We start from the raw sequence: 19,607 nt of genomic DNA, 5'->3' as shown, positions 1-19,607 counted from the left end.
ATATATATATATATATATATATATATATATATAAAATAGTAAAATGGAAGGGGAGTGATAGATTTAAAATAATCGTGAGGTGGAGTGCCCCCTGTATAAAGTAAAAGTGAGAAAAGCTTACAGCACGTGGTATTCCCAGGCAGTCTCCCACCCAAGTACTAACCAGACCCTACCCTGCTTAGCTTCCGAGATCAGACGAGATCGGGCGTGTTCAGGGTGGTATGGCCATGAGCGAGAGCCGCGAACAAAAACAGCCCTTTTGCATTACACGCCTCTATACATGCCAGTTAGTCCCATTGGATCCTACTCCTGTTTTTTTTTTTTTTTATCTGACTCACACTGCAGCACCACCATCCAATCGGCAGCGCCGCACCCACACCAAACATTCACCAAACTACTCAGCCAGCAGCCTACCACAATTATTCCATTCTTTCCGCATCCGCACACTTCCTTCTCTTTAAGTACTTTTCACTACCGAACAGGTTAATCGCCGCACGTCCCCCGCCGGCAAACATTACTCATTTGCCTACCGCATGCAGGCTTCTCTTAAAGACCCTCTGTTATCAACTCCGCTAACAGCCACAAAATCTCCGCCGCACGAAGCCCACTGGTTGCTGTTGAATCACATGCTTCCCCAAAATGTCACGCTGTCAGAACACTGGGAGCTACACACGCCAACAAGTCCATACTGCAGGCTGCAGCCAGAACAATTTTCTACATTGAAACATCGACGGCCTCTTCTCTCTAAAAATTCACCAGACCGCTTCTACCATCAGCAAAGAAGTTTCCATCCCTAATTCCTCTGTGATTCCCACTAACCTAAACATTAAGCTGGCATTGAAGGGTGTGAATTACCCCGGCCAACCTACTCTTTTAAATACAGCTTTTAGCAAGTTTTGAAAGGAGGAGAAGAGCAGACCTTGCCATGCCAATAATAACGAGTCTTCTGTGGTGAAGTCGTTTTTGCATAGAAAACAAAGCGGTGAGATGAAGAGGAATTATATTAGTACTTTGTTTAAAACTGTGTGTAAAAAGCTGTCTCTTTATTATTAACAATAAGTTGTAAAACGTGAATGGGGAGTGACAGTCTTCAAGTTTGTGAGAAGATCGCGCCCTGGTGGAATAAAGGCACGAACAGCTTACAGCAGCTATAATTACCAGGCAGTATTTAGAGTAAAACGGTGTGTAAAAGCTGCCTTTATGAATGAGAGAAAAAATATATATATAAAATAGTAAAATGGAAGGGGAGTGATAGATTTAAATTAATCGTGAAGTGGAGCGCCCCCTGTATAAAGTAAAAGTGAGAAAAGCTTACAGCACCTGGTATTCCCAGGTGGTCTCCCATCCAAGTACTAACCAGACCCTACCCTGCTTGGCTTCCGAGATCAGACGAGATCGGGCGTGTTCAGGGTGGTATGGCCGTAAGCGAAAGATGCGACCAAAAACAGCCCTTTTGCATTACACGCCTCTAAACATGCCAGTTGGTCCCATTGGATCCTACTAATGTTCTTTTTTTTTTTTTTATCTGACTCACACTGCAGCCCCACCATCCAATCGGCAGTGCCGGACCCACACCAAACCTTCACCAAACTACTCAGCCGGCAGCCTACCACAATTATTCCATTCTTTCCGCATCCGCACACTTCCTTCTTTTTAACTCCTTTTCACTACCGCACAGGTTAATCGCCGCACGTCCCCCGCCGGCAAACATTACTCCTTTGCCTACTGCATGCAGGCTTCTCTTAACGACCCTCTGTTATCAACTCCGCTAACAGCCACAAAATCTCCGCCGCACGAAGCCCACTGGTAGCTGCTGAATCACATGCTTCCCCAAAACGTCGCGCTGTCAGAACACTGGGAGCTACACACACCAACAAGTCCATACTGCAGGCTGAAGCCAGAACAATTTTCTACATTCAAACATCGACGGCCTCTTCTCTCTAAAAATTCACCAGACCGCTTCTGCCACCAGCAAAGAAGTTTCCATCCCTAATTCCTCTGTGATTCCCACTAACCTAAACATTAAGCTGGCATTGAAGGGTGTGAATTACCCCGGCCAATCTGTTCTTTTAAATACAGCTTTTAGCAAGTTTTGAAAGGAGAAGAGCAGAACTTGCTATGCCAATAATATCGAGTCTTCTGTGGCGAAGTGGTTTTTGCATAGAAAACAAAGCGGTCAGTTGAAGAGGAATAATATCAGTACTTTGTTTAAAACTGTGTGTAAAAAGCTGTCTCTTTATCATTAACAATAAGTTGTAAAACGTGAATGGGGAGTGACAGTCTTCAAGTTTGTGAGAAGATCGCGCCCTGGTGGAATAAAGGCACGAACAGCTTACAGCACCTAGAATTACCAGGAAGTATTTAGAGTAAAACGGTGTGTAAAAGCTGCCTTTATGAATGAGAGAAAAATATATAGATATATATAAAATAGTAAAATGTAAGGGGAGTGATAGATTTAAATTAATCGTGAAGTGGAGTTTCCCCTGTATAAAGTAAAAGTGAGAAAAGCTTACAGCACCTGGTATTCCCAGGAGGTCCCCCATCCAAGTACTAACCAGACCCTACCCTGCTTAGCTTCCGAGATCAGACGAGATCGGGCGTGTTCAGGGTGGTATGGCCGTATGCGAGAGATGCTACCAAAAACAGCCCTTTTGCATTATACGCCTCTATACATGCCAGTTGGTCCCATTGGATCCTACTAATGTTTTTTTTTTTTTTTTATCTGACTCACACTGCAGCCCCACCATCCAATCGGCAACGCCGGACCCACACCAAACATTCACCAAACTACTCAGCCGGCAGCCTACCACAATTATTCCATTCTTTCCGCATCCGCACACTTCCTTCTTTTTAACTCCTTTTCACTACCGCACAGGTTAATCGCCGCACGTCCCCCGCCGACAAACATTACTCCTTTACCTACTGCATGCAGGCTTCTCTTAACGACCCTCTGTTATCAACTCCGCTAACAGCCACAAAATCTCCGCCGCACGAAGGCCACTGGTAGCTGCTGAATCACATGCTTCCCCAAAACGTCGCGCTGTCAGAACACTGGGAGCTACACACACCAACAAGTCCATACTGCAGGCTGCAGCCAGAACAATTTTTTACATTCAAACATCGACGGCCTCTTCTCTCTAAAAATTCACCAGACCGCTTCTACCACCAGCAAAGAAGTTTCCATCCCTAATTCCTCTGTGATTCCCACTAACCTAAACATTAAGCTGGCATTGAAGGGTGTGAATTACCCCGGCCAATCTGTTCTTTTAAATACAGCTTTTAGCAAGTTTTGAAAGGAGAAGAGCAGAACTTGCTATGCCAATAATATCGAGTCTTCTGTGGCGAAGTGGTTTTTGCATAGAAAACAAAGCGGTCAGTTGAAGAGGAATAATATCAGTACTTTGTTTAAAACTGTGTGTAAAAAGCTGTCTCTTTATCATTAACAATAAGTTGTAAAACGTGAATGGGGAGTGACAGTCTTCAAGTTTGTGAGAAGATCGCGCCCTGGTGGAATAAAGGCACGAACAGCTTACAGCACCTAGAATTACCAGGAAGTATTTAGAGTAAAACGGTGTGTAAAAGCTGCCTTTATGAATGAGAGAAATATATATATATATATATTAAATAGTAAAATGGAAGGGGAGTGATAGATTTAAATTAATCGTGAAGTGGAGCGCCCCCTGTATAAAGTAAAAGTGAGAAAAGCTTACAGCACCTGGTATTCCCAGGAGGTCTCCCATCCAAGTACTAACCAGACCCTACCCTGCTTGGCTTCCGAGATCAGACAAGATCGGGCGTGTTCAGGTTGGTATGGCCGTAAGCGAGAGATGCTACCAAAAACAGCCCTTTTGCATTACACGCCTCTATACATGCCAGTTGGTCCCATTGGATCCTACTAATTTTTTATTTTTTTTTTATCTGACTCACACTGCAGCCCCACCATCCAATCGGCAGCGCCGGACCCACACCAAACATTCACCAAACTACTCAGCCGGCAGCCTACCACAATTATTCCATTCTTTCCGCATCCGCACACTTCCTTCCTTTTAACTCCTTTTCACTACCGCACAGGTTAATCGCCGCACGTCCCCCGCCGGCAAACATTACTCCTTTGCCTACTGCATGCAGGCTTCTCTTAACGAACCTCTGTTATCAACTCCGCTAACAGCCACAAAATCTCCGCCGCACGAAGCCCACTGGTAGCTGCTGAATCACATGCTTCCCCAAAACGTCGCGCTGTCAGAACACTGGGAGCTACACACACCAAGTCCATACTGCAGGCTGCAGCCAGAACAATTTTCTACATTCAACCATCGACGGCCTCTTCTCTCTAAAAATTCACCAGACCGCTTCTACCACCAGCAAAGAAGTTTCCATCCCTAATTCCTCTGTGATTCCCACTAACCTAAACATTAAGCTGGCATTGAAGGGTGTGAATTACCCCGGCCAATCTGTTCTTTTAAATACAGCTTTTAGCAAGTTTTGAAAGGAGAAGAGCAGAACTTGCTATGCCAATAATATCGAGTCTTCTGTGGCGAAGTGGTTTTTGCATAGAAAACAAAGCGGTGAGTTGAAGAGGAATAATATCAGTACTTTGTTTAAAACTGTGTGTAAAAAGATGTCTCTTTATCATTAACAATAAGTTGTAAAACGTGAATGGGGAGTGACAGTCTTCAAGTTTGTGAGAAGATCGCGCCCTGGTGGAATAAAGGCACGAACAGCTTACAGCACCTAGAATTACCAGGAAGTATTTAGAGTAAAACGGTTTCTAAAAGCTGCCTTTATGAAAGAGAGAAAAAAAATATATATTTAAAATAGTAAAATGGAAGGGGAGTGCTAGATTTAAATTAATCGTGAAGTGGAGCGCCCCCTGTATAAAGTAAAAGTGAGAAAAGCTTACAGCACCTGGTATTCCCAGGTGGTCACCCATCCAAGTACTAACCAGACCCTACCCTGCTTAGCGTCCAAGATCAGACTAGATCGGGCGTGTTCAGGGTGGTACGGCCATAAGCGAGAGACGCTACCAAAAACAGCCCTTTTGCATTACACGCCTCTATACATGCCAGTTGGTCCCATTGTATCCTACTAATGTTTTTTTTTTTTTTTTATCTGACTCACACTGCAGCCCCACCATCCAATCGGCAGCGCCGGACCCACACCAAACATTCACCAAACTACTCAGCCGGCAGCCTACCACAATTATTCCATTCTTTCCGCATCCGCACACTTCCTTCTCTTTAACTCCTTTTCACTACCGCACAGGTTAATCGCCGCACGTCCACCGCCAGCAAACATTACTCCTTTGCCTACTGCATGCAGGCTTCTCTTAACGACCCTCTGTTATCAACTCCGCTAACAGCCACAAAATCTCCGCTGCACGAAGCCCACTGGTAGCTGCTGAATCACATGCTTCCCCAAAACGTTGCGCTGTCAGAACACTGGGAGCTACACACACCAACAAGTCCATACTGCAGGCTGCAGCCAGAACAATTTTCTACATTCAAACATCGACGGCCTCTTCTCTCTAAAAATTCACCAGACCGCTTCTACCACCAGCAAAGAAGTTTCCATCCCTAATTCCTCTGTGATTCCCACTAACCTAAACATTAATCTGGCATTGAAGGGTGTGAATTACCCCGGCCAACCTGCTCTTTTAAATACAGCTTTTAGCGAGTTTTGAAAGGAGGAGAAGAGCAGACCTTGCTATGCCAATAATATCGAGTCTTCTGTGGTCAAGTGGTTTTTGCATAGAAAACAAACCGGTGAGTTGAAGAGGAATTATATCAGTACTTTATTTAAAACTGTGTGTAAAAAGCTGTCTCTTTATCATTAACAATAAGTTGTAAAACGTGAATGGGGAGTGACAGTCTTCAAGTTTGTGAGAAGATCGCGCCCTGGTGGAATAAAGGCACGAACAGCTTACAGCACCTAGAATTACCAGGAAGTATTTAGAGTAAAACGGTTTCTAAAAGCTGCCTTTATGAAAGAGAGAAAAAATATATATATATAAAATAGTAAAATGGAAGGGGAGTGCTAGATTTAAATTAATCGTGAAGTGGAGCGCCCCCTGTATAAAGTAAAAGTGAGAAAAGCTTACAGCACCTGGTATTCCCAGGTGGTCTCCCATCCAAGTACTAATCAGACCCTACCCTGCTTAGCTTCCGAGATCAGATGAGATCGGGCGTGTTCAGGGTGGTATGGCCGCAAGTGAGAGACGCTACCAAAAACAGCCCTTTTGCATTACACGCCTCTCTCTATACATGCCAGTTGGTCCCATTGCATCCTACTAATGTTTTTTTTTTTTTTTTTATCTGACTCACACTGCAGCCCCACCATCCAATCGGCAGCGCCGGACCCACACCAAACATTCACCAAACTACTCAGTGTTGGAGAAAGCGTCAGGCTTTCCACTCCAACCCTGCACACAGGACCAAACTACAATACAGTATATGTTGGAGAAAGCGACAGGCTTTCCACTCCAACTCTGTACACACCATTAATCACGAGACAACACACTTAGAGTTTTACTTGCACAAGGGTAACCACACTCTCTGCATGCTAGGCTACAAAGGAATGTGTTACAAAGGGTGGTTCCCCTTGGCACCTTTATTTATAGTCAATGGGAGGCAGGGGTCTTGGAGTGAGAACAAAGAAAAGACTGTGAGAGAAGAAGAAGTTCTGGTTTTACTCAGGTGGACAACTATTTAAACACGTGCTCAGGATACGTGTAAACTAATATAATCTAAAGTATGAAGGTAAAGAAAAACAAAATAATGTATATACATATTTACACTCATTGCTGATTATACAGAAATGATAACAAATGATTAATAACAGTTTCTTCAACCTAACAGTCCCTCCTGTTTATCATGACAGTATGATCAGAAGCATCAGTATTGTACAAATTGCAAAAACACTTTCAGCACAACCGTCATTCAGATCACATCATCATCATTATTAAGAGGGCTAGACAAGGTTAGTAAATCCATTCGTTCTTCTGCAGTGTATAGCAGAAAAACAGAACTAAAAGTATGTTGTATCATGGAACGGAGGCAGGGTATAATACAAATGAAACAACAACATACAAATAATAATGTAACAAGAATGGGGAGTGAGAACTTTAGCAGTAACTGCCACCAGGACCCAGTAAGAAACCAATTCAACCATGAGGGGCCAGCATGAGGGTCTAAGGTCATGATCTTTTGAAGTTCTCGCAGACGGTCCAAGGCTGTAGTCATGTTGGGTGAGTGCACATTATCGGGAATATATGTACAGCAGGTATTATTTAAGAGCACGCACACACCACCTTGTGCAGCAGTAAGTATGTCTAAAACCATTCTATTCTGAATGACCATCTGTTTAATAGCATCTATCTCTCCATTCTGTTGCTCATTTATTATGATGGAGTTATTTATGAACAGCCCCAAACGATAATCAATAGTTTCTAATCGTAACGTATTCTTTGCTGTTCCTACCCAGGGAAAAAGAGACATTAATACTTTCTGGTCTGTAGACCAATGTTTGAACTCCTGGGGAACATCTGAACCCCAGACACTGTCATGAGGACGGAGAGAAGCTGTAGTTATGATGGACCGGCGCCTGCGGTTCGCTGGTGTAGACGACAGTGACACCAGGAAAGTATGGTCTGACACAAAGATTGGAGCGCACACACCATACCAGTTATAGGGCAAAACGAAATATGCGCGGGGTCCACATAACCAAGCTACTCCTTGCACCCAGTAGGTGCCATTACTAAATCCACTTATGTTTACCGGGGCACCTTCTCCGTGTACTAGTATTTGGGCACAGTTGGTGGTGTTCCCCATATGGTGGGTGCCGTTCATTTGGTCATAACACATTGAGTGATTAAATGTTTTAGGGTCCATGTTCAGGTGGACAGATAAAGGTAAGGATATATTTGACACTTTTATAGCAAAATCGATCCAAAACTGCTGTGCACATACGCCATTATCCAAACCAGCAGTATATGGATCTGTGTCATTTATTTTTATATTATCATGCTGATAGCCTACACCTGCAAAAGAGGCAGCACACTTTGCTTGTGACTTATTCATAGGTTTCCCATATATAGTTAATCCATCGGCATGAGATGGCATGTGGGTACAGACATAACAATTAGTTAAATTGTCTTTCTTTGCTGAATCATAAACATAACAGTACCAGTAATTTTGTAGGAAAGGATGGGTCTCATTTGTGGAGATAGGTCTCAGGTGGGAACCATCATGTGTCCATCTAGGTGGGCGAAACACCTGCTCTGGTGAGTGCAGAAGCAGACCAACAATTCCCATAAAGAGAATTACACCGAGAGTTACCTTACCACATCCCCACCCAATCAGAGCCATTCTAAATGGAGTGCAGATCAGCTGTTTTCTTCACCGGGTTGAGACGTCAGTATCCTATTGATTGCTGCGCCTTTGTAGCGGACTTCCACTGCTACTCCGAAGGTACAGAGGTCTCTGATACGGGCTTGATGGGCTTACAGTGACTCTTATGTATCCAGGAAGGTCGCTCTGCTATTTTCACCGCTGTTGGTGTTGTGAGCAGGACTTGATAGGGTCCGTCCCACCGGGGTGTGCTCCAATCCTTTCGCAACAGGACCTTGACCAGGATCCAATCTCCTGGCTGCAGATTATCCTGTTGAACAGAAACAGAATTTACTGGCAGACTACTGGGGTTATGTTTTTGTTGTGATGATAATAGCTTACGCATCCAATCGGCTAACGTATTTTCTCTGTCTGCTTTTCCTATATCACTCATTTCGGTTGCTAAGGGAAACGGTCTACCATACACTATTTCAAATGGTGTCAATCCTGCAGGAGTGGGAGTTATTCTCATCCATAATTTTACTAGAGACAAACATTCTGGCCACGGTCTTTTTGTCTCTTCCACTGTCTTTCTGAGTCTTGTTTTAATGGTGCCGTTGGTCCTTTCCACTAAGCCTGCGCTCTGGGGGTGATAAGCGCAATGATTTTTGATCGTAAACCCGAGTGCTTGTGAGCAAAGGGACATGGTTTGATTCACAAAATGAGTCCCATTGTCCGATCTTATAATATGAGGTATGCCATAGGTAGGGAAATAATGGCCTACCAAACATTTTGCAACGGTCATTGCATCACAGTGTTTTACAGGGTATATTTCTACCCACTTAGAAAAGGTGTCTATAATGACTAGACAGTACTTCTTCCCTTGTGACCAAGATAATTCAATGAAATCCATATGTACAATTTGAAATGGATATTCAGCTGCGGGAAACTGGCCACGTTTTGGCCTTATGTTGCCTTGTGCATTGTGTTTACAGCAAATTAAGCACGCTCGACAAAATTGTTTTGCATAATCAGAAAAATTTATAGTATAAAAGTATTGTTGGATAATATGTACCATCCCTCCTGTTGAGACATGGGTGTGTCCATGGCTCACTAAGGCAGCTGTCTTGTATAAATTTTTTGGTAGGATGGGCTTGTCATTCATATAATAAGTTTTCCCTTGTTGTATTGCTCCTCTCTTAATCCAGCTCTGTATTTCTGTTTTAGGTGCATGAGTCTGTGCATCACATAGTACATCACTATCTATCAACAAGACATCTGTAACATTTAAGGCAGGTTGTTTTTGTGCAGCACTTTTTGCCGTCATGTCCGCAAAACTGTTTCCTTTAGCTATTGCGGAAGCATCAGTTTGGTGTGCCTTACATTTGCATATCGCAAGGCAATATGGTAATTGCACAACATCTAACAACCTGAGTAATAGGTTCGTATGAGTTAAAGATGTTCCTTGCGATGTCTTGAATCCTCTATTTTTCCACACTCTTGCATGGTGATGAACAGCTCCAAACACATATTGACTATCAGTGTATATTGTAAGTGGCTTGTTTTTGAAGAGCTCGCATGCCCTAATTACAGCATAGAGTTCAGCCACTTGTGCTGAACAAGCAGGGGGAAGTGCATTGGCCTCCAACACTTCAGTAGATGTAACTACAGCATATCCGACCTTGTTCTTCCCCATGTCATTTTTTGATGCTGATCCATCTACAAAAACAACCGTTGAATCTGGTATTGGGGTCTGTAAAATATCTGCTCTTGGTTTGGTTTGTTCTTCCACAACTGCTTTGCACGAATGTGGCTCTCCATCTTCCGCTGTCGGAAGAAGGGTGCTAGGGTTGAGAGGACCACATCGCTGTATTGTGATGTTTGACTGTGAAAGCAGGAGTGAGACTAGGGTCAGATGTCTAACATGTGTGAGGAATGGCAGTGGCGTCTGCAGTAAAACTAAAGAAACTGAATGTGGCACCTTCAAAGTGAGTGGGTGACACAACACTAATTCTGCTGATAATTTCACTGCTTCTGCAGCAGCTGCACATGCCTGCAAACACTGCGGAAAACCAGCTGCCACTGCATCTAATCGTTTAGAATAGAACGCTAATGGCCTCTCTTTTGCGCCGAATGGCTGTGTTAATACTGCCTTCATATACCCTTGATTTGCATCAACACATAGGGTAAATGGTTGTTGATAATCTGGCAGAGCAAGTGTCACATTAGTTTGTAACATTATTTTTAGATTTGTGAATGCCAATTCTCCTTCTTTTGTCCACTGAATTTTATCTTTCAGTGCCATGTCCTTCCCATAAATCAGGGTTTGTAAAGGTTGAACGAGTGCAGCATAATCAGGTAACCATTCCCTGCAATAATTGCAAAGTCCTAAGAAGGACATCATTTGCTGTTTAGTCTTTGGCTTTGGTGCCTCTTGTATTGCCTGTTTTCTAGTTTCTAATAACGATCGACCTTTTTGGGAGAGTTTATGTCCAAGATATATAACTTCCTCTCTGCAATACTGTAATTTTTGTTTTGATGCCTTATGTCCTGTATCATACAAATGCTGTAACACTAACAGTGTGGCTTCTTTGCAATGCTGTTTTGTATCTGAAGCAATTAATATATCATCTACATACAATAGCACTTGACTATGGGACGGTATTTTACAGGAACTCATTGAATACCGTAGTGCCATTGTATATATACATGTGGACTTTCTGAAAACCCTTGAGGGAGTCTAGTGTATGTGTATTTATGTCCTTTATAAGTGAAACCAAATAAGTGTTGTGAATCAGGATGTAGTGGTACTGAGAAAAAGGCATTACTCAGATCCACTACTGAAAAATACTTCTTGTCAGGGGACAAGGAATTTAACAAAAGGTGTGGATTAGGCACATCTGGTGCAGCATGTTGTACTATTTCATTTACTGGTCTTAAATCCTGCACCATGCGCCATTTCCCTGTATGTCCCTTCTGGACGGGGAAGATAGGAGTATTGCAAGTGGCCTCAGGAGCCTCTCGCAATATTCCTGATGCCAACATATCCTGCACTACAGGGGCTATACCTTTCTCTGCTTCAGGTTTTAACGGGTATTGTCTAACTACCGGACGGTGTTCTGATTTCACAATTACTTTGTAAGGTGGAAACCCCTTTACCAGTCCTACATCAGTGGGGGAGGACGACCACAACCCTTCCGGGAGGCGATCTAGATCTGGACATGATCCCTCCTCCAGGGTTGGAAAAATTTGTCAGGTTGGGTCCTGCAAGTGTGTGGTGAGAGTGGTTTGAACTCTCCATCCCAAAGGAAACCGCCACACATTGTGTTTTTTGTCATAGCTCCAAAAGGAGCCAGGTACGGGTTGGTAGTCATTGTAACTGTGCATGGAATCTCGTAAGAACATCTCTACATCCTTCCACTGCATCTGAGGTGGTTTTGATAGAGATACGTGTGGTGTTCCCCCTCTGAACACAGCCTGTTGTTTATTAGATAAGATGACTGAAGCAGCAGAAAAGCCAGTAGTGGAGTTAACATATATATGTTGTAAGGTGATACAAGTGTCTTGAAGGGCATGAAACGTTTTGTCATAGGCATAATCTGGTCCTGGGGTGCCTTTGTACCACATAGTGACGTGTAAGGCATCGTCAGGCATGAACTGGGTTTGTTTAGGGGACTGCTTTTCTCTAGTTTTTCTCAATATTTCACGTGTCTGTGCTGTCCCCCCCAGATCTAGGGACCAATAATACTGTGGAGCTGACATGCCATGTATCACGAAAGTTTGCTTTTCTACTATAGCCTTCATGCCAGTGGGTGTTGCAATCACACTAATACCCATTTGTATCATAAGATCCCTTCCTAACAGATTGACTGGACATGAAGGGCTTATTAGCACTTGGGCGTGACATTCTAACTCTGTTTCCTCATCTTTTATGCTAACTGGATTTGTCAATTGATGACTTTTGGCTTGGCCTCCTGCAGTTCGGATATTTATGGAGGACGAGGAAAAGGTGACCCTTGGAGGGCTAGTGGTTAACACTGTTCTACAGGCTCCGGTATCACATAGGCACTCATATATTTTCCCATTTATAATAAGCCTTCGTTTTGGTAGTTCTTCAAGTTGTTTTAGTGCTAGCAGTTGGCAAACTGCTTGCAAATCTATCTCTTCTGTCTCATCCTGTTTTTGCAGCTTATCTGGCTCTTTTGATAGTTCACAGGCTAATTGTCATTGATTCTCTGTGGAATTTGGGTTGTTTATAAACTTGGTTCTACATTGCCTAGCTAAGTGCCCAAGTTTTCCGCATGTCCAGCAAGTGTTATCTTGCTGTAATAAATTTCGCTGATTGCTCCTAAAAGCACCTCTCCCCCTTCCTCGGCCTCGTGACCTTCCTCTGAACCCTCCCCTCCCCGGAGGATTCATATGTATTATTGCAACAGTATCATTAGCAGCAAACACTGCGTCTGATTTCTGTTTTTGTGCTGTATGGGCGTGTTGGGCATATTCTAGGGCTTGCTGCACTGAACCAGTATTCTGATGTACCCAATGTTTATCTATGTATCTCTTCAGTTCAGGTTTTAGCCCTGTGATGAACGCACGTTTTAACTGTTGCTGATAAACTCCTCCATTTTCCTCATTATGAGGAATTCCTGAATTCCCTCTAAACACCACTCTCATCCTATCCATAAAATCCTCTGGCTCTTCTCCATCTTTTTGCTTGCATTGTGCAATTCTGCCATAATCTGCTCGTCTCATAAACACTGTCTCTATCCTTCCATGTAATTGCTGCATACTCTGTTGCAGAGCTTGTGAATTATGTGCAAGTGGTTGATTGTCTGGTCCATGACCAGTAAAGTCTCCTGCTACTCTTCCCCATTTATGATTGAACAGCTGTCTTAAACATTGGAACATTTCTCTACCATTCAGGTGGAAACTGCTCTGTAGTTCCAATATTGCTGTCCAAAATTCTGGTACCCCTTCATCAACAGGAGGTATTCCCTTTAATGCTGCCGTTCTATCTTCAGCTGTCCATGGTCTATAGACTAACATTGTTTCAGGTCCTCCATCTGGCTCTCTATTAGGGTTTGCCACCTCCACTAGGGGGCATTGTAATTCTATTTCTTCCTCTTCACTATCAATATCAATGCCTTCATTTCGCGGATGCCATCGAACCTTAGCAGTAGCTAGATCGCGCACAGGGTATAACGTAGGATCTCTACTCCTAGTTATAATGGGGGAAGAAGGAAGAGCTGATGGCTTCTTTGGTATTGTGCCCATAGCTGATGGTTGTTTTATTTCCCTTCTATCTACGGGTTGCATGGGGGCAGGCAATAGTGGCGGTGCTGGTGGTCTATTTTCTCTATGTTTTATTTTGGCCACCGTCTCATCATCTAAAGTGACTAGAGCGGCTGCAGTTAATTTATCCTTTCTATCATCCTTTTTCTGCTTTCTACGTACATCTCTTAACTTACTTTGTTCCAACCAATTATCTGAATACTTATATTCTTTTTTCCTTTTCTCCAATTTTCCTTTCTTCAAGGTTTGTAACATTTCTAGTCTTAAATTTCCTTGTAATTTTAAGATATCTGGAGTGTGGAGTTTCCCTTCAAACCCATGTTTTTTTCTCCACCTCTGATTACTTATTTGTCCTGAACCTGGTTTATATCCTTCCATAAACTTCTCATCTCCCTCTAGTTCAATCCTCTTACTCTGATTCTTTCCCATTTTTTTTCTTTCCCGTCTCCGCACTACACAGGTCCTGGGTGGAATTTCACTGGTACGAGATATATGGGAGGACACCAATACGGCCTTCTACTGCACGCTGTTCGTGCAGCGGTATCGGTTTTCAGGGATGAAACCCGTCCTTGATCCTTCAATCACCAGTACTTCTTTCCCACCAGGCAAAATAAGAAATGGACTGACCAAAGCAACTCTAAGCCTCTATAATAGTCTTAGTCCAGTCATTCACACAATACATGCATGTTCATATTTCGCTTAATTATGGCTAAGCCTAACCCCTTTTCTGCTTAATTACGGCTAAGCCTAACCCCTTTTCTGCTTAATTACGGCTAAGCCTAACCCACGTCAATTGACCCGGTTATTTAGCTGAATAACCTTTGTTGTCTCACCTGTCCTGTGTGCCTGTGTTCCGCCACCGAGGTCCGTCAGACATCACCAGACGTCGAGCGCAGTTCTAACCACCGGCCTGATGACGAATTCACGTCACAGGTCTTTCTTGCACCCGTCTCCGAGTGGCTGTCGACAGACTTCGGTGTCGCTCCTCTCGGTGCGCTGGCGATGTCGTCAGGTGTCCTCGGATCCGGCTCGAAGGACCAAATAATATGTTGGAGAAAGCGTCAGGCTTTCCACTCCAACCCTGCACACAGGACCAAACTACAATACAGTATATGTTGGAGAAAGCGACAGGCTTTCCACTCCAACTCTGTACACACCATTAATTACGAGACAACACACTTAGAGTTTTATTTGCACAAGGGTAACCACACTCTCTGCATGCTAGGCTACAAAGGAATGTGTTACAAAGGGTGGTTCCCCTTGGCACCTTTATTTATAGTCAATGGGGGGCAGGGGTCTTGGAGTGAGAACAAAGAAAAGACTGTGAGAGAAGAAGAAGTTCTGGTTTTACTCAGGTGGACAACTATTTAAACACGTGCTCAGGATACGTGTAAACTAATATAATCTAAAGTATGAAGGTAAAGAAAAACAAAATAATGTATATACATATTTACACTCATTGCTGATTATACAGAAATGATAACAAATGATTACTAACAGTTTCTTCAACCTAACACTCAGCCAGCAGCCTACCACAATTATTCCATTCTTTCCGCATCCGCACACTTCCTTCTTTTTAACTCCTTTTCACTACCGCACAGGTTAATCGCCGCACGTCCCCCGCCAGCAAACATTACTCCTTTGCCTACTGCATGCAGGCTTCTCTTAACGACCCTCTGTTATCAACTCCGCTAACAGCCACAAAATCTCCGCCGCACGAAGCCCACTGGTAGCTGCTGAATCACATGCTTCCCCAAAACGTCACGCTGTCAGAACACTGGGAGCTACACACACCAACAAGTCCATACTGCAGGCTGCAGCCAGAACAATTTTCTACATTCAAACATCGACGGCCTCTTCTCTCTAAAAATTCACCAGACCGCTTCTACCACCAGCAAAGAAGTTTCCATCCCTAATTCCTCTGTGATTCCCACTAACCTAAACATTAAGCTGGCATTGAAGGGTGTGAATTACCCCGGCCAATCTGTTCTTTTAAATACAGCTTTTAGCAAGTTTTGAAAGGAGAAGAGCAGAACTTGCTATGCCAATAATATCGAGTCTTCTGTGGCGAAGTGGTTTTTGCATAGAAAACAAAGCGGTCAGTTGAAGAGGAATAATATCAGTACTTTGTTTAAAACTGTGTGTAAAAAGCTGTCTCTTTATCATTAACAATAAGTTGTAAAACGTGAATGGGGAGTGACAGTCTTCAAGTTTGTGAGAAGATCGCGCCCTGGTGGAATAAAGGCACGAACAGCTTACAGCACCTAGAATTACCAGGAAGTATTTAGAGTAAAACGGTTTCTAAAAGCTGCCTTTATGAAAGAGAGAAAAAATATATATATATAAAATAGTAAAATGGAAGGGGAGTGCTAGATTTAAATTAATCGTGAAGTGGAGCGCCCCCTGTATAAAGTAAAAGTGAGAAAAGCTTACAGCACCTGGTATTCCCAGGTGGTCTCCCATCCAAGTACTAACCAGTCCCTACACTGCTTAGTTTCCAAGATCAGATGAGATCGGGCGTGTTCAGGGTGGTATGGCCGCAAGCAAGAGATGCTACCAAAAACATCCCTTTTGCATTACACGCCTCTATACATGCCAGTTGGTCCCATTGGATCCTACTAATGTTTTTTTTTTTTTTTTATCTGACTCACACTGCAGCCCCACCATCCAATCGGCAGCGCCGGACCCACACCAAACATTCACCAAACTACTCAGCCGGCAGCCTACCACAATTATTCCATTCTTTCCGCATCCGCACACTTCCTTCTTTTTAACTCCTTTTCACTACCGCACAGGTTAATCGCCGCACGTCCCCCGCCGGCAAACATTACTCCTTTGCCTACTGCATGCAGGCTTCTCTTAACGACCCTCTGTTATCAACTCCGCTAACAGCCACAAAATCTCCGCCGCACGAAGCCCACTGGTAGCTGCTGAATCACATGCTTCCCCAAAACGTCACGCTGTCAGAACACTGGGAGCTACACACACCAACAAGTCCATACTGCAGGCTGCAGCCAGAACAATTTTCTACATTCAAACATTGACGGCCTCTTCTCTCTAAAAATTCACCAGAACGCTTCTACCACCAGCAAAGAAGTTTCCATCCCTAATTCCTCTGTGATTCCCACTAACCTAAACATTAAGCTGGCATTGAAGGGTGTGAATTACCCCGGCCAACCTGCTCTTTTAAATACAGCTTTTAGCGAGTTTTGAAAGGAGGAGAAGAGCAGACCTTGCTATGCCAATAATATCGAGTCTTCTGTGGTCAAGTGGTTTTTGCATAGAAAACAAACCGGTGAGTTGAAGAGGAATAATATCAGTACTTTGTTTAAAACTGTGTGTAAAAAGCTGTCTCTTTATCATTAACAATAAGTTGTAAAACGTGAATGGGGAGTGACAGTCTTCAAGTTTGTGAGAAGATCGCGCCCTGGTGGAATAAAGGCACGAACAGCTTACAGCACCTAGAATTACCAGGAAGTATTTAGAGTAAAACGGTTTCTAAAAGCTGCCTTTATGAAAGAGAGAAAAAATATATATATATAAAATAGTAAAATGGAAGGGGAGTGCTAGATTTAAATTAATCGTGAAGTGGAGCGCCCCCTGTATAAAGTAAAAGTGAGAAAAGCTTACAGCACCTGGTATTCCCAGGTGGTCTCCCATCCAAGTACTAATCAGACCCTACCCTGCTTAGCTTCCGAGATCAGATGAGATCGGGCGTGTTCAGGGTGGTATGGCCGCAAGCGAGAGACGCTACCAAAAACAGCCCTTTTGCATTACACGCCTCTCTCTATACATGCCAGTTGGTCCCATTGCATCCTACTAATGTTTTTTTTTTTTTTTTTATCTGACTCACACTGCAGCCCCACCATCCAATCGGCAGCGCCGGACCCACACCAAACATTCACCAAACTACTCAGTGTTGGAGAAAGCGTCAGGCTTTCCACTCCAACCCTGCACACAGGACCAAACTACAATACAGTATATGTTGGAGAAAGCGACAGGCTTTCCACTCCAACTCTGTACACACCATTAATCACGAGACAACACACTTAGAGTTTTACTTGCACAAGGGTAACCACACTCTCTGCATGCTAGGCTACAAAGGAATGTGTTACAAAGGGTGGTTCCCCTTGGCACCTTTATTTATAGTCAATGGGAGGCAGGGGTCTTGGAGTGAGAACAAAGAAAAGACTGTGAGAGAAGAAGAAGTTCTGGTTTTACTCAGGTGGACAACTATTTAAACACGTGCTCAGGATACGTGTAAACTAATATAATCTAAAGTATGAAGGTAAAGAAAAACAAAATAATGTATATACATATTTACACTCATTGCTGATTATACAGAAATGATAACAAATGATTAATAACAGTTTCTTCAACCTAACAGTCCCTCCTGTTTATCATGACAGTATGATCAGAAGCATCAGTATTGTACAAATTGCAAAAACACTTTCAGCACAACCGTCATTCAGATCACATCATCATCATTATTAAGAGGGCTAGACAAGGTTAGTAAATCCATTCGTTCTTCTGCAGTGTATAGCAGAAAAACAGAACTAAAAGTATGTTGTATCATGGAACGGAGGCAGGGTATAATACAAATGAAACAACAACATACAAATAATAATGTAACAAGAATGGGGAGTGAGAACTTTAGCAGTAACTGCCACCAGGACCCAGTAAGAAACCAATTCAACCATGAGGGGCCAGCATGAGGGTCTAAGGTCATGATCTTTTGAAGTTCTCGCAGACGGTCCAAGGCTGTAGTCATGTTGGGTGAGTGCACATTATCGGGAATATATGTACAGCAGGTATTATTTAAGAGCACGCACACACCACCTTGTGCAGCAGTAAGTATGTCTAAAACCATTCTATTCTGAATGACCATCTGTTTAATAGCATCTATCTCTCCATTCTGTTGCTCATTTATTATGATGGAGTTATTTATGAACAGCCCCAAACGATAATCAATAGTTTCTAATCGTAACGTATTCTTTGCTGTTCCTACCCAGGGAAAAAGAGACATTAATACTTTCTGGTCTGTAGACCAATGTTTGAACTCCTGGGGAACATCTGAACCCCAGACACTGTCATGAGGACGGAGAGAAGCTGTAGTTATGATGGACCGGCGCCTGCGGTTCGCTGGTGTAGACGACAGTGACACCAGGAAAGTATGGTCTGACACAAAGATTGGAGCGCACACACCATACCAGTTATAGGGCAAAACGAAATATGCGCGGGGTCCACATAACCAAGCTACTCCTTGCACCCAGTAGGTGCCATTACTAAATCCACTTATGTTTACCGGGGCACCTTCTCCGTGTACTAGTATTTGGGCACAGTTGGTGGTGTTCCCCATATGGTGGGTGCCGTTCATTTGGTCATAACACATTGAGTGATTAAATGTTTTAGGGTCCATGTTCAGGTGGACAGATAAAGGTAAGGATATATTTGACACTTTTATAGCAAAATCGATCCAAAACTGCTGTGCACATACGCCATTATCCAAACCAGCAGTATATGGATCTGTGTCATTTATTTTTATATTATCATGCTGATAGCCTACACCTGCAAAAGAGGCAGCACACTTTGCTTGTGACTTATTCATAGGTTTCCCATATATAGTTAATCCATCGGCATGAGATGGCATGTGGGTACAGACATAACAATTAGTTAAATTGTCTTTCTTTGCTGAATCATAAACATAACAGTACCAGTAATTTTGTAGGAAAGGATGGGTCTCATTTGTGGAGATAGGTCTCAGGTGGGAACCATCATGTGTCCATCTAGGTGGGCGAAACACCTGCTCTGGTGAGTGCAGAAGCAGACCAACAATTCCCATAAAGAGAATTACACCGAGAGTTACCTTACCACATCCCCACCCAATCAGAGCCATTCTAAATGGAGTGCAGATCAGCTGTTTTCTTCACCGGGTTGAGACGTCAGTATCCTATTGATTGCTGCGCCTTTGTAGCGGACTTCCACTGCTAC

General features: G+C 43.3%; 8 non-coding genes across 8 annotated transcripts; all 8 read right to left on the bottom strand.

Moving 5' to 3' along the window:
• Window positions 1–114: 114 nt before the first annotated feature.
• LOC125730918 (5S ribosomal RNA) lies at window positions 115–233 on the bottom strand. The gene has a single exon (XR_007391211.1). It is a non-coding gene; the product is annotated as a 5S ribosomal RNA (ribosomal RNA).
• Window positions 234–1,308: 1,075 nt separating this feature from the next.
• On the bottom strand, window positions 1,309–1,427 carry LOC125732962 (5S ribosomal RNA). Its single transcript, XR_007392323.1, has one exon. It is a non-coding gene; the product is annotated as a 5S ribosomal RNA (ribosomal RNA).
• Window positions 1,428–2,506: 1,079 nt separating this feature from the next.
• On the bottom strand, window positions 2,507–2,625 carry LOC125733510 (5S ribosomal RNA). Its single transcript, XR_007392854.1, has one exon. It is a non-coding gene; the product is annotated as a 5S ribosomal RNA (ribosomal RNA).
• Window positions 2,626–3,703: 1,078 nt separating this feature from the next.
• On the bottom strand, window positions 3,704–3,822 carry LOC125736375 (5S ribosomal RNA). The gene has a single exon (XR_007395655.1). It is a non-coding gene; the product is annotated as a 5S ribosomal RNA (ribosomal RNA).
• A 1,071-nt stretch (window positions 3,823–4,893) lies between these two features.
• On the bottom strand, window positions 4,894–5,012 carry LOC125730916 (5S ribosomal RNA). Its single transcript, XR_007391209.1, has one exon. It is a non-coding gene; the product is annotated as a 5S ribosomal RNA (ribosomal RNA).
• Window positions 5,013–6,090: 1,078 nt separating this feature from the next.
• On the bottom strand, window positions 6,091–6,209 carry LOC125733868 (5S ribosomal RNA). Its single transcript, XR_007393202.1, has one exon. It is a non-coding gene; the product is annotated as a 5S ribosomal RNA (ribosomal RNA).
• Window positions 6,210–16,042: 9,833 nt separating this feature from the next.
• Window positions 16,043–16,161, bottom strand: LOC125731061 (5S ribosomal RNA). Its single transcript, XR_007391350.1, has one exon. It is a non-coding gene; the product is annotated as a 5S ribosomal RNA (ribosomal RNA).
• A 1,078-nt stretch (window positions 16,162–17,239) lies between these two features.
• LOC125732352 (5S ribosomal RNA) lies at window positions 17,240–17,358 on the bottom strand. The gene has a single exon (XR_007391733.1). It is a non-coding gene; the product is annotated as a 5S ribosomal RNA (ribosomal RNA).
• Window positions 17,359–19,607: the final 2,249 nt, after the last annotated feature.

This window comes from Brienomyrus brachyistius, chromosome 2 (assembly GCF_023856365.1).
Source record: "Brienomyrus brachyistius isolate T26 chromosome 2, BBRACH_0.4, whole genome shotgun sequence".
NCBI lineage: Eukaryota > Metazoa > Chordata > Actinopteri > Osteoglossiformes > Mormyridae > Brienomyrus > Brienomyrus brachyistius.
This window is presented reverse-complemented; position numbering and strand designations above follow the sequence as displayed.